Here is a 14,199-nt window from a genome sequence, read left to right on the forward strand (position 1 = left end):
CTCAGTTTTTAGTCATTTGAACATCCAACGCCAGATATGTTAAACTTCAAGGGACTATAAAACCTCCAAATTTTAACTTTCAGTTAAAATACGTGACGCTGGTAATGCTATGGTAAATATAGTTGTTATTCACCAATGGGTTAATGTTTATTTTGTAATGTTGATAATTCAATTTAGATTTTGTTGTTAATTTTTGTACACACACAAATAAATGTACACGTTTGACAGATTTGAACCAAAATAGACTTTAATGCATCTCTTCATTCATAATCGTGACGTAAGGGTAAGGGCAGGAACATCTAGTGGCCAACCAGGAAATACTCCGACAGCTAGACCGTCCCATTTAACAACGGTAGACGAGGCCTTCAAGGTCTCTCCGAATGACCTGGCCTTCGTGGGCTGCAAAGGCTGCGTCCTTGAAGGCTGCAGCCCCTGAATTGAGACACAGCCAACGTATATATGTCTATGAGCTACACCACTTGATGTCACCATTTTCCTTATTTCTTTCTTCTGTTTCGGGCACGCAAAGGATCTTGGGATATGGGAGGCCGCGAAGGATAGTAGCGGTGCGTCCTCCAAAAAGAGGGAAGGGCAGGCTGCATTTGTGGGCTGCATTTGAAGGAGCCTTCCAATGGGGACAGCCTTCGCGCGGCGTTGTGACGTAATTGGCCTTCAAATGTGCCCTTCGAAGGATGCAGCACCTGAATTGGGACACAGCCACAGTTTTATTACTCTATGTACTAGTTACATCTCTGTATAAAGATGGATGACGATAAAGTCTCATATTTTTTATCTTTCATCTCAAAGTGCATTTTGCTGATAATACCTCAGTTCTTGTACTTAAGTGGGATTTATTTTTTTGTTGTAGTGGGATATTTTTACATTGATATTGGCGTTCTTATTTGAACAAATGATTTAATTACTCCTGTTTTCCACTCCACTCTAATCCTGAACTGTAGTATTCATATACAAGGGCGAAACTTTAGTTTCAGAAGTGGGGGGGACACAAGTAGGAACAGCGAAATTTGTGCACACATAGTGCGCTCAATTTCTGCCTGCATAGAGCTTAAATCATGCCATTTCTATTTAACCCTAGCCTACTATTTTGTCATTAGCCATACTGCCAGTGGCGGAGCGTGGGTCTCAGCACAGAGAGGGCGGAGCATTCTCGATGGGCCCTTGTGATAGTTATTTAAACATTGCATTTATTCCATTATTTAAACATGCCAGTCACACTAAATATTTCTGCAGAAGACAATGCCACAGATCACCCCCTCTGACACACACACACACACACACACACACACACACAGGTCACTATCTGAGTCTGTGGCTGCCATGTCTAAGCCATGTAGCTACCATGTTAATTGTAGACTGTCTGTGTCAATTTAATGTTTATGTTGTAACAAAGACATGGTAGCTACTGACTCAGACAGACATCAACCTGCTTGAGCTTTCCGCACCATAGACAGTGTCGGTCACAGACTGACAGTCAGTCAGACACAAATCAACTCAACTCAGTAACCAATCACACAACTCAGTAACCAATCACACAACTCAGTAACCAATCACACAAGGTAACCAATCACACAACTCAGTAACCAATCACACAAACAGCTCCATGGCTCCATGTTGTCCCTGTGTGATGTTCAGGACAGGTGAGGACAGTCTGAGGACAGAGAGCTCTGAGGTTGAAGTTTATAATTATGAAATGCACCGTGAGACTGTGACAGGTCTGTACGTCTTGACCACATGTCAGCTGTTCCGCTGTAGTAGAGGAAACTCCGCTGTTCTCAGCTCCACCGCGACGAGCGCTTTTTTTTTTCTTTTTTTTTAATTTAGCTCCGGTAGCGACCCGGCTGAAATGCATGAGGATGCGCGGATCCTGTGTTATTTATCAAAGCTTGGTCACCGTGCTGAGGCACCGGGTTGGTTTGAGCTGCGTTCATGAAGTTAGAGGCTACTTTCAAACTCATTACTCACTGGTCGTCGGCGTTTTAGCAATCGTACAGCCTGAGGCCAGTATACAACAGGTTACAGTGTTGTTGTCTCTTTTCACCTCCTCTCTCCCTTGTGTGATCAGTGCGCTGCTTCCGGTCAGTACGCGCGGTCAGTACGCGCAGGGATTCTTGTTGTTTTGCAATTACAGCCTGTGCCTACTGTTAGTTTTCAAACTGTAAAAAGTGGGGGGGACAAAAACATGATTTTGAAAAGTGGGGGGGACATGTCCCCCCTGTCCCCAGTGGAAATTGAGCCCTTGTTCATATACAATAACTGACAATACATACAAATGTTTATTTGAATGTTTATTCAACAATGAGCAGTAATCATATATTTTACACAGAATATTTATATCGTGCCCCTCAGCAGCGAGGACGGAGGAAGGGAACTGATTTAAACCCTCTGGTTAAATGACATGTGGCTTTGAACTGGACTGAGACAATAATGATTTGTTTCTATTGTTTTCAACCTCTTAATCCAGTCCATGAATAAGTATTCATGATAACCTAGAACATCATTGCACAACCACATATACTTTTGGTATAATATTGTGCATGGAATTGCTGATAGGCCCCGCCCCCAAGAACAGTATTTCCAGGAATCCCCCTTTTCTGATAGGTCAAGGGATTCCTGGGAAAACTGGACCCTAGGGGAGAGGATAAGAATGATGTAATCTGCCCATCATCACATCAACATCAATAGCTCCCATTCCTGACATGCAGAGGTTTAGCTGTGGTTTTCATACTGCCCATTCCACATATTTCCCACATTAGAACCCTTAAAAAATTTAATTTCTCTATTTTTCTCTGATTCATCTGGTGATGCCAATCCAAACACATAAATCATGGAATAAGGCACATGGGCTTTTATTATTGATTACAGGTGGTAAACTTAATTTATCTAAATTTGTATGTAAATATTTGACAGTAATCATTTAATATAAATGAATGAGAAGTTCCATCCATGATCTATACTAGCTTATATTTTGAAGGGTTGCAGGGGACATGAGTTTATCCCAGCTGATATTGGCGGAGAGGCAGGGCAGATACTGAACAGGTTGCCAGTTCAATACAAGGCTGACACATAGAGACAGAGAACCATTCACAGGCAATTAACATAACCTGGACTTTGGATCTGGTGGATGAAGCCAGGGCACCATGAGGAAACCCACAGATGGGTTGCAACATGCAAACTGACACAGAAAGGCCCCAGCAACCCAGAACCCTCCTGCTGTGAGGCTGCAATCCTAACCACTGCTCCACCATAGCATTTTCTGAAAAAAAAATGATGACAAGAGAAACAACTGTCCTATGAATGGAAAACTTTCTCATCTAAAATCTTGGCTGACTGATCCTCTGTAGGTGTCTGTAAGTGCAGTCTCCTTCTGCCCCATGACCCTTTGTTTCATATCATTCTCCCCCACTGGATGCTGCTACCTGGTTCAGACTGGAAATTCTGTCCTTCGTCCCGAGCTACAGTGCTTCATCTCAGACTACCAACTGACCAGAGATGCAGCACTGCACCATGGGCCGCAGGGATGGACCAGGAAGTCGACTGAAGAAAAAAAATGTCAGTTTGGACACCATTTTTATTACATCTGCTGCATAGATTTCCACTCTGATTTGTAATATGTATATCATATAAACAGTCTTCATAGTTGAAATCGAAACATCACACAAAACCAAAACCACAGAAGCCTTTCTGACGTGAATCATTATGAAGTAAGCTCGGAGTTCAAGCTAGCATCAGATGCCTTATGATGATGACAGGAGCATATTCTACAAACATGAAACAACAAACAAATTCATGAAAGCTGAATAAAACTTTCACATTGACTAATCAGACACAAAACATTGCCAGCTTCACCTGATAAAAAAAGACATGTCATGATACCACAATGTCTATATTTACATAAATACTTATACTAATATTACTAATACTAATACCTTAGAAGTGTGTGTTTGTGTGTGTGTGTGTGTGTGTGTGTGAGTGAGAGAGAGAGAGAGAGAGAGAGAGAGATATGAAGAACATGGTATAAACATTCCTTGTGTAACGATAAACAGGAAATTACTTAAAACCCCAGTAGACCTACATAATATCAACTTCCTGTCCTGCTGCTCCCTCTTAGGCACACACACACACTTACAAATAGAGTTGTAAATATGTGTATGATACTCACCTCTCTACTTCATGCTCCTTCCAACATCTGAAATTCTGAAATACAACACAAATACTTTATGAAAAAGAGACAGTGCACACACACATACACAGTTTCTGTTGCTCTACTTGACCACTGTCCACTTGTCCTTTATTATATATATGTTTGATTATAGGAGGTCATTGTATTACGTATGTAGTTATAACAAGACAAAACGACAGGTCAGGACAGTTCTAAAGAAAAGTGTTCCTCGCTGCCTCAACTGCAATGACCATCTATCATAAATCATGACTAGCTAGTGAGCCAGAAGCCTAAACAACAGGACTAAGGGATGGCTCCTAACTTTAGCTGGTTTCGCAAAGCAAACTATGCCTACAGTATATTTATCTAATGCATCAATTGCATTTATATAGCCCTAGCAACCCACATGAAGGCCGGTTAAGTCAAGTCCAGTTGCCTACAATACAGCATTTAGAACAATTGCCTTTAATTTTCACATCTTTGAAAATTGGGAAATTGGGATTGGTGCTCTACTAACTTATTAGAAAGCTTTAGGAACAGTATCAAGAATAATTTTCCTGGACTAATTTAGACGTGTCTTTAAGATGTCATTATGTTGTAAGATATGGCCTGTTCAATGACAGGGTATAAGTATGATTAAAGCTAAGGTTGGTAAAATATTCTAGAAGGATTTTCTCTTATATTTGTAGAAAATCTATTAACAACCCAACAGCAGTCAATCAATCAAATGTTCTGACAAAAGAAAAAGGAAAAGAAAAGAAAGAAAAAAGCTAGTAGCATATAAATGGCAGAGAAAGTGCAAGTGATCATTTTGATTTTATTAGGTGCTTTCTTACATGAGACATGAGGTAGCTGGACACAGTTAGCAATGACAACAATGTGCTGCACTGACAGTACACAGCCACTGAGCCTGCTCGTCAGCAACTTGATAATTCAGTGGCATTAAGCACTGAGTCACCCCTGACCCAAAGAATGAATGAGCAGATTCACCAGTGATAGGCTGTTGTTCTGCTGCTACCCTACTATCACAAAGCACAGAGTCCCAGAGCAGCAACACACTCCTTTAGCGGCTTACATTAGCATAGAGCACACAGTCCCAGGCATCCTGTCACAGTGTGTAGTCAGTCAGTGTATGTTCCTGTGTTTTGGAGGCGTGGCTCTGAAGTAAAGAGGTGGAATTTTTTTCAGTTGGATACTTTCAAAATTCAGCTTGCTTCTGCTCGTTTCTACAACCCCAGCTTTAAGTAGGTAGAGTTTAAACTACTTGCTAAAGTCAGCTATCCAGTAACTGCTGCTAGCCGTAGCATGCTGCCGCTTGATGCCAGCAACCAAACTGAAACCCAGCTTTGTTATTCTGCATCTTCACACTGGGCTCCATGAGTCAGAGTTTGTGTTCGGTCCCAGTGCCTTGTCTGGAGTGCGCTGACCAATCCCATCTACAAATGCACATAAGTACTCCAGAGAGTCAAATTATCGCAGATGTGCCTGTTCAAGATAACTCTTGCATAATCAATCCTACTCAAACTAAATCTTTAAAATCAAGGATGTAATAATTGACTGCTATGTAAAAAAAGAAGTTGAAGAAAGAAAAGAAGAAATTTGCTGTATACCAACTATAACAGTGGCAGTATGGAATGTAATTTAATTCAATATTAAATGAATACATACATACATACATAAATAATATGAAATAAATAAATAAATATGCCTATGAAATAACCCCTGAAATAAATAAATCGGGCAATACATTTATAAATAAATGTAAATATAAATAGGGGGACTGAAGACGTTTATTTCATGATGACACATTTATTTCCCAGCTCTATTTATTTCCATTTGTCATATGAAAATGAAGTGGGTGTGATTATGTCACATCATTTGTTGCCAATTGCCATAAAACTTTTAATAAAAGACTTTCTGGAGGATGGAAGAACAATAAGCTTAAGTCTGCAACATGATTATTGTTCATAACGCTAAGAACAGGATCTCAGATTTATTGAGAGAGGCTACCAATCACGTTGATGGGACGTTGACATGGCAGCCATGACCTACAGATGCGAAAGTGGGCATCCTAAACCCAAGAGCCCCCGTCCGAGGTTGGTAATGTTAGCTTGATTACAATAATCCAAAGTTGTTCTCTGTGTAATTAATTAATTAATTAATTAATTAAATAAACAAACATGACTACAATGGCATTGGGTTAGGTAGGTTAGGAGGTATTTGGTATATATATATATATATATATATATATATATATATATATACACATATATATACACACACATATATGAATATATGAACTATGATATGTGAACAATGATTACAATTTTCTCATGGACTTAATGTTCTCTGGGCAGCAGAACTGACACTCAAACAGTTACTTATTTATATTATTTATATCACTGACATTCTTGATAGATCAACGATAGTAAGAAGACATAGAGAGACATATATAGACAGAGGGAAGGAAAGAGAAGCTGGGTGTTTTCCAGACATGCTCTGATTCTACTTGGCTGGAAACTCCCAGTCTGCCCATATAAGGCTTGAGCCAGCCTTTTATTTTGGGAATCATGGAAAATGGGATTGCAGCTTTGGATAAACACCCCATCCACCCCCCAACCCTACCTCCTCCATAAAGCAAGCTACATGCATTCCCTTTTCTAGTCACAGTGGGAAGAGACTCACTTAAAAGGCAGCAGAGGGAGACAAGGCCTCTACTTAACTCAGTCCTGCTTTGGGCTCAACAAGTCCATATTAAGAAGAAAGACATGCTGTTTCTCTTTCTCTCTGTGTGTGCATGCTTGTGTGCATGTGCATGTGAGCTGGGTGAAGACTACACTAGGAATCACTACTCCATGGGACTCCATCCTGTTTCTTAGTTTCACACCACAGGCAGGACGCCCATTTCTTGCCAGTACAATCATCATGATTTTCATCATCAGGCTTGTTGTAATTTTGATGATTATACAACTTAACAGCTGTATATTAAACACTGGTTTAAACAAAATCGTTATAGAAATCATATAGAATAAAAAGTGTGTCGAAACCAAGGCACGATAAAGATTTAACCAGCATCCAGTCTGTATACTTAGTTAGTTGAACATTTTGGGAAATGTGCTTATTTTCTTTCTGTCTGGGAGCTTATATGAGATGTTTGTGTTTTAAGAAATGAGCTGAAGTCAAGATTGGTCCATGGGCCAAAAAGCACATCCACCAACACTTCTAAAGCTAATTCAGATGTCTAGCACCTCTATGCAGCTTGTCCAGCTACAGCATGTTTCCAGATCGATTCTCTCATCCCATTTAAATCATTTTCCTTTGCATATTCCTTGCTGGGCAGATTAAAAATGGAAATCTAAAACAATTCTACAAGAAACATTTTGGTAATTACAGCAAATCACAAAGACTGTCACTCTCTGCCTTCATTGTGTCTCCTCTTACAGACTGAGGCTCAGGTCACTCTTTTACATATTTATCAAAATTATGGGTTACACTTTAAGTTTGATAAAATGTATCCCTATCTGCAAAGACAGACCTGGAGTTCGACAGCCTGACCGGAGATACAGTATTCATAGAAATCCATTCATACTCTTCAAACTAGACTAAGATGAGCCAGTAGGCCTACTTGCACCTACTGTTTTCCCATAGAACAATCACTTTCTATCATTTGCCAATCTGTTCCGATTTTGGATCTCTCAAGGGGGTAAACTTAAAATCTCTTTCTGCTGCTAACCAGAGAGACAGACTCAGTCAGGGCATCCAGAGCTGACTGCGACACTGGAACAAATCAGGGATTTATCATGTCAGCTGGCGAGCTGCTGTAAGAGGCCTGAAATATCTAGCAGCTGCTGGTAAAATTGATTGTTCCTTTCTTTGGTAGAGATAATGAAAAAGTATAATGGTATCACAGAATATAAAGTTACCTCAGGTAAAACAGAAATATGACTATTTTAAATTCCCATATGTTGCCTGGATAGCGAGGGATTCTTTTAAGGTGGTAGCAGGACCGTATAAAATTTAATTTTAGGCCCAGACAAGATACATTTTATAGTCACTGGATTTTGAAATGGGAAAGAAGAATATGAGACGATACTAATCTAAGGAATGATAGGATAAATGACACTGATGTCATGTCATTTGAATGTCATCACCAGTGTCATCTGCAGAATAATGTTATGAAATGTGAATACTGGGAACATTTGAACCCTGTACCTCTAATAAAAAATCATCATTCTATAGGCTTGCTGATTTCTCAGGTTTCGTCCTAGTGTAGAGATCCTTATAAAACGCAACTAATTGATCTGAGTATCTACCAAAGCTATACAGAATTTCCAGACATTGTCTGTTGTACTGTGTGCTAACAGGCCCTACAGCAGCCTGACTGTGTGTCAATGCTGTGCTTGAGAAGCAACAAAGGTTATGCCACACACACACACACACACACACACACACGCTTTCCATTATCTGTTTTAGTCATAGCGCTGGTTTTTTTTGTTCCATTTTGACATTATATATCAAACCGTAGTTGTTATTGCTGCATTGCTCTGGATTGAAAGGCATTCCATATTTTTTGGTCCATACAATACATAACCTGAGAGACACCTTCAAAAGTACAACAACAGTACAGTACAAGAAGACAAACAGCTATAGTTTTAAGTTTTGGATGCATGTCACCATAAATGAAATGCCCTTTATGTTATTGTACAGTACTCTAGAACAATCAAAACTAGATCCCAAGGTGGTCAGGTTAGTAATAATTCTGCTCATCCTGTCTGCTATTAAACCGTAAACAAGTTCTGCTATCTGCAGCTTTCCTTCAGTCCAGTTCCAGCTTCAAAGGTCTTTCATTTACAATTAAAGGTATGCACAGTATACATACAAAATCTACAGCAGATGATGAAAATGGGAGTCAGCAGAGCCACATACTGACTGATGACTACTACTTTTTGTTAATTTCCATCCTTATCTTTTCATAATTCTAATTGTCCTTACGGAACACGTATAAAATTCCATTCCAATAAAGCCTATTGAATTTAACTGACTAAATAATAATTCCTCCTTAAACCAAACATTTGAACACTTCATAGTCACAGTTTTACAGCAGGCTACCAGCTCTGAGGGGAAATGTGTCTGTACAGCTACACATGCAAGTGTGTTTAGACAGGATTGTTAACAGTCCAAGCCATCTCTCTCCTGTTGAGCCGAACATTGCCTAATATGGATTTCTTTCTCCTTCCCCTTGGCGCTGTAAATCACACACAGGAAGCCTTGAGTCTATTTTACTGTCTGTCACACTAAATGTCTCTCTAGGACTTACACACAGACAGAGAGAGAGAGAGAGAGAGAGAGAGAGAGAGAGACCTGTCTAATATGAAATTAATATTTTTTAAGTTAAACAGAGTCAGATTACTACTATGGTGATTGAGCAACTAAACACAATGTCAGAGTATAGAAAGAAGATCTAAACACAAACTGGCCAAGTACAACACATAAAAGTCACCGTAAAGTGGGTCTTCAAATCAGTTACCAAAAATGGTAATACTTAACTGAGCACTGAGTCACAGCCTGATCAGAGCAACGGGAGCTTGTTGGTGGTGCAGTAAAGAACATAAGGGTTGTTATGAGGGTTTTAGAGGGTATTGAAAGAATTTGGGGCTGTATGCAAAAGGAACCTTGGAGTAGTGTAATCAGTCTCGGGCAAAAGTCCACAACCTGCAGGTTGAAGCCCTGAAGGGTCTTATGGTAAGAAATATCTAAGAAAAAGAAAAAGTGGCCATACTGCTCTTGAAGAGCTTTTTGCATTAGGTCCTACATTGGCTGACAGAGCACTAAGGTCAGTAAGGTAGTACACCTTTGCATTATGTGGCTGACAACATAAATCCACTAGAGCATTTGTGATCTTCACTGTGATGGACTACCTAACTCAAAACAAGTTTTAACTTTCTGCAAGTTGATTTTCTCACAACAGGGAAAATGAATGTATTATATGCAACAAATTGTATGGTAAGTTGGTGGCAATAACCAAGAAACATTTGAAATGGTTAAAAAATGTACTTCAGTCAACTAACCTGCAGAAGTTGGGCAGAACTTAGTTGGAAATTTAAGATTCACCATCTCACTTAGGTTTAGTGGCCTGCTGAAGGGAAATTAAACATAAAACAAGTTCAGCAGAATACAATTGTAAGTTTCCTGGAAATGTAAATGTATTGGAAAATAGCAGAAGAGTAAGAGCTGAAATCAGGTGAAATATCAGTTGAACCGCAGATGATGTCTCAAGTGAATTTCAGATTAAGCTGAAGTGTCAGTTCTGCCTAGAGTGAAATCAGAAAGCTCATAGTGACACTGGGCACCATTATCAGTCATTCCAGATAAGAGAATGTCTGTTCAAGGTGGAGATTTAGTTCTATTATAAAGAAGAAAAGTTTAATGAATAACAGTGCATCATATGTTATATTTTTGAACATGATGTTTTGAAAGGGCACTGCAATAGTTTGGTAAAATGGAAGATTATCTGTTCCACAAAACAGCCAAATGATGAAAACCTAAAACACTTTGTGTGGATTGGTTTTTAGAGGAGGTAAGTCCTCTCTGTTCTCTTTTCCTACATTCTTCTTCTTCCACTTCTCTTACCTTCCATATGCCTCTCCTCCTCTATCTACCCCCTTTCCCTCCTCCCTCTGTGAAATTGACCCTGGGAATCATGGTCTCTTGGTCCCAGAGGGGAACTAGTGTAAGTGTGTGTGTGTGTGTGTGTGTGTGTGTGTGTGTGTGTGTGTGTGTGTGTGTGTGTGTGTGTGTAAGGGGTTATGTGAAAGTCCCCCTAACCCAGTGCCCTTAAGACTTTTGACTGCTCAACAAATAAATACAGCATTTCCTCCTCTCCTCCCTCCATACACTTTCTCATGTCCAAAAGTTTCCACTATAAGTCAGCACACACACACACAAAAAAGCATTCTTGCTCTAACCATTGTATAGTCCTATTTGAATAACAATGTTTTGGGGCTTGTATTTCTATCTTTGTGGGGACCAATTTAAAGCACAGTTTGAAGGTTAAGACTTGGTTAAAAGGGTCAGGTTCAGTGTTATTATGGTTATGGTAAGGTAAGGTTTGGGGTTAGGCATTTAGTTGTGATGGTTAAGCTTAGGGTTAGCAGTTAGGGAATGCACTGTGCGACACGGGTCCTCACAAGTATAGAAAGACAAATGTGTGTCTGTATGTGTGTTCTTCCTACCTTGTCTGTTTCTTCCACACCTCTTGATTCTCTTCTTGGGTTAACCTTCACTGCTGCCACAGTCATTGATGCTGGCCTACTGTGTGAGATAAGATGCTGTGTGAAAGTGATGTCAGCCATACTTCAGTAAGGTTTCCCATCAGATTGTTCCTCTGTTTTTTACCATTTAAGGAGAACATTGCACCCCACTCTCCCTAAGGATCCTCCTCCTTCCAAGTGAGGTGAATTTGGAAACTCTAAATCGGTGGCCAGAAAACAAGTCCATTCCAGACTGGTTCAGTAAGAATAAATGAAAATTGCATTTTGATGTGACTCTTAAAAGAGTGAACCAGATTCCTGCACAGTTACAATCCTGTTAAAACCCAGGTTCCAAAAAGTTGGCACAACGTGTAAAATATAAATTAAAACAGAACACAGTCATTTGCAAACAAACTGTGTCTACCAACAAACAGGTTTATAAAGTCTTATTTTTTAAATTTTTTGTCATCATGTAGTTCACAAAGTGGTGAACCTCGCCCCATCCTTGTTTGTCAACGACTGAGCCTTTAAAGTATGCCTCTTTCATACCCAACCATGATACTATCACCTGTTACCAATGAATCAGTTTACCCGTGGAATGTTCAATGTTTTTGGAGCATTCTACAACAGTCTTAAGTTACCTCTGGCCAAACATTTTTTAAACTTGTTGCTGCCATCAAATTCACAATAAGCATAGATTTACAAAAATGAGTGAAGTTGATAAGATTAAACATTAAATATATTGTCATTGTTTTGGATCAGATTGTGTACGTGTCAGCTGTTAGTATTTGATCACATTATGTTTTATTTACATCTTACACAGAATTCCAACTGTTTTGGATTCGGAGTAGTGTGTTATAAACAAGCACTGTGGCAGATTATTTGAGTCAGTAACACTCTTCACGACCACTGAACATTTTATCAAAGTATACCATAATGTTGTAGATTTTTTATTTTCTGACCCTCCACATTTCTTTTGACTTGATCTCAATCTACTATGGTCTACAAAAAAATTAAACTTGCTTGAGTTAAGTCATTTATCTCAAGGCCCCATGCACACTGTGTGAAAATAACAATCTTACATGTGCACTGCATGATACACTGTGCCAGATGGGTTTAGTAAAAAAAACTGGTTGTATTTGTCAGACTATAGGATATAAGTTTTGAGGCATGTCAACTTGTGTAATGAATGTTAAAATAAACAAGCTGAGACAAGTCATTACCTTACTCCATCTATTTGAAAATGCAGAGTAAACAACCTTTCCCCAAAAAAATGGCATGAAGCATAAATAGATATACTCTGGTGTTGTTATAACATATGTCTATAGGCACTTACAATGTTGGTACTGACCAAAACATCTCTCCATCATTTCATGCTGTATTGCAAGTGGCTGTCGTGTACAGAGGTCAAATTGTGAGAGTTTGTCCTAATTTACTGACAATGTCCAAACCTCCAATTTAGCCGTCAGTGGAGTATCTGACAGTGAGTTATGGGAACACCACAAGATTTCACTGTTTCATAATTGTTAACTTTCATCAAGGACAGGTCAAAATCACACAATGTAGAGAGCCTCCAGTGGAAATCAACATGTGATTTCTGGGTGTTGAAATGCTGTGCAGACTTTTCTCTTTTTTTAATGGATTGTCAAAGCCCTTACTTACTTCAAGCATGATACATTATAAGGTAATGTGTACATGATTTTTGGTAGAATGATTAAAATGTCCAAAAGCACTAGTAACGTGATCATACCTTATTGAGTCCTCCACTTCAGGTCAGCTGAGGTACTGCTGGGAGCTGTCATCTGCAGCTGCTGGATTGTGAGGTCTCCACTGCTGGTCATCTCCTTCTTGAGAGCAGGTTTGCCCACTGGCATCTTTCAAAAATTAAAAAAATTAAAACTTTCTTGAACACCTTCATTATTTTCACAGTTCACTAGATACAAACCAGACTAAAAAATGATTGTTCATCAGTGTGGGACACTCTCTGCTCTCTGTGTGTGTTTCTCTTATAAGGCAGATGAACTGCCAAGCCATGCGTTCCACTGTTACCTTGTATGGTTACTGAAGGCGGGCTCTCCGCTAGGGAATGCCCCCACTAAACATGACTGATGTCAGAGGAACCAAGAAGTCTCAACCAGTGACCTGTTGAGTCTGTCTGGGAAAGATGAATGGACAGGAGAGACAGAGGGGTAAACAGGGAAGAGGAGGGAATGAGAGAGGGGAGTCAAGTTAGGAGTGGAGGAGGAGGAGAAGTAAAAGGAGACAGAAGCTGAGAAACAAAAGGGATGTGAAGAAAGGAAGGGAGGGTGCAGAGAAATAGAGGATGAAAGACAGGAAGAGAAGAGGAGAAAATGAGAAGAAGGGACTAGATATTGAACAGAGAAAGGAAAGCAAGGAGTGTGTGTGTGGGGGGGAGCAGTGTTGGGTAACATTACTTTTAAATGTTTTAACTCATTATGTTACAAGATTACTGCCATTAAAAAGTAACTTGTTATGTTACTGCGATATATACTGAGAAGAGTAAGAGTGTTAGTGTTAGAGTGCTTTAGAGTTACCAAAAATTAAGCTGTTAATTAACTGTTAAGCGAGGAGGCTGACAAATGAAGACATGCCATTTCAGGGAAATGTGCTCATTTGTGGTGACACAAACACAGTTACCTAAAGGGGACATATGTATCTCAAATAAAAATCTGAATAAAAATAGGGTGCTCAAGCACACCTAAATTTCATCTCAATTACTGTTACTAGTAACAAAAAAATGTTATCATT

General features: G+C 39.4%; 1 long non-coding RNA gene across 1 annotated transcript; it reads right to left on the reverse strand.

The window, feature by feature from the left end:
• Positions 1-282: 282 nt before the first annotated feature.
• LOC141013730 (uncharacterized) lies at positions 283-13,336 on the reverse strand. Its single transcript, XR_012180443.1, has 4 exons — positions 13,181-13,336; positions 11,413-11,491; positions 4,181-4,215; positions 283-701 (listed from the first exon to the last, which is right to left on the reverse strand). It is a non-coding gene; the product is annotated as an uncharacterized lncRNA (long non-coding RNA).
• Positions 13,337-14,199: the final 863 nt, after the last annotated feature.

Source organism: Pagrus major, chromosome 18 (assembly GCF_040436345.1).
Source record: "Pagrus major chromosome 18, Pma_NU_1.0".
In the NCBI taxonomy this organism is placed as follows: domain Eukaryota; kingdom Metazoa; phylum Chordata; class Actinopteri; order Spariformes; family Sparidae; genus Pagrus; species Pagrus major.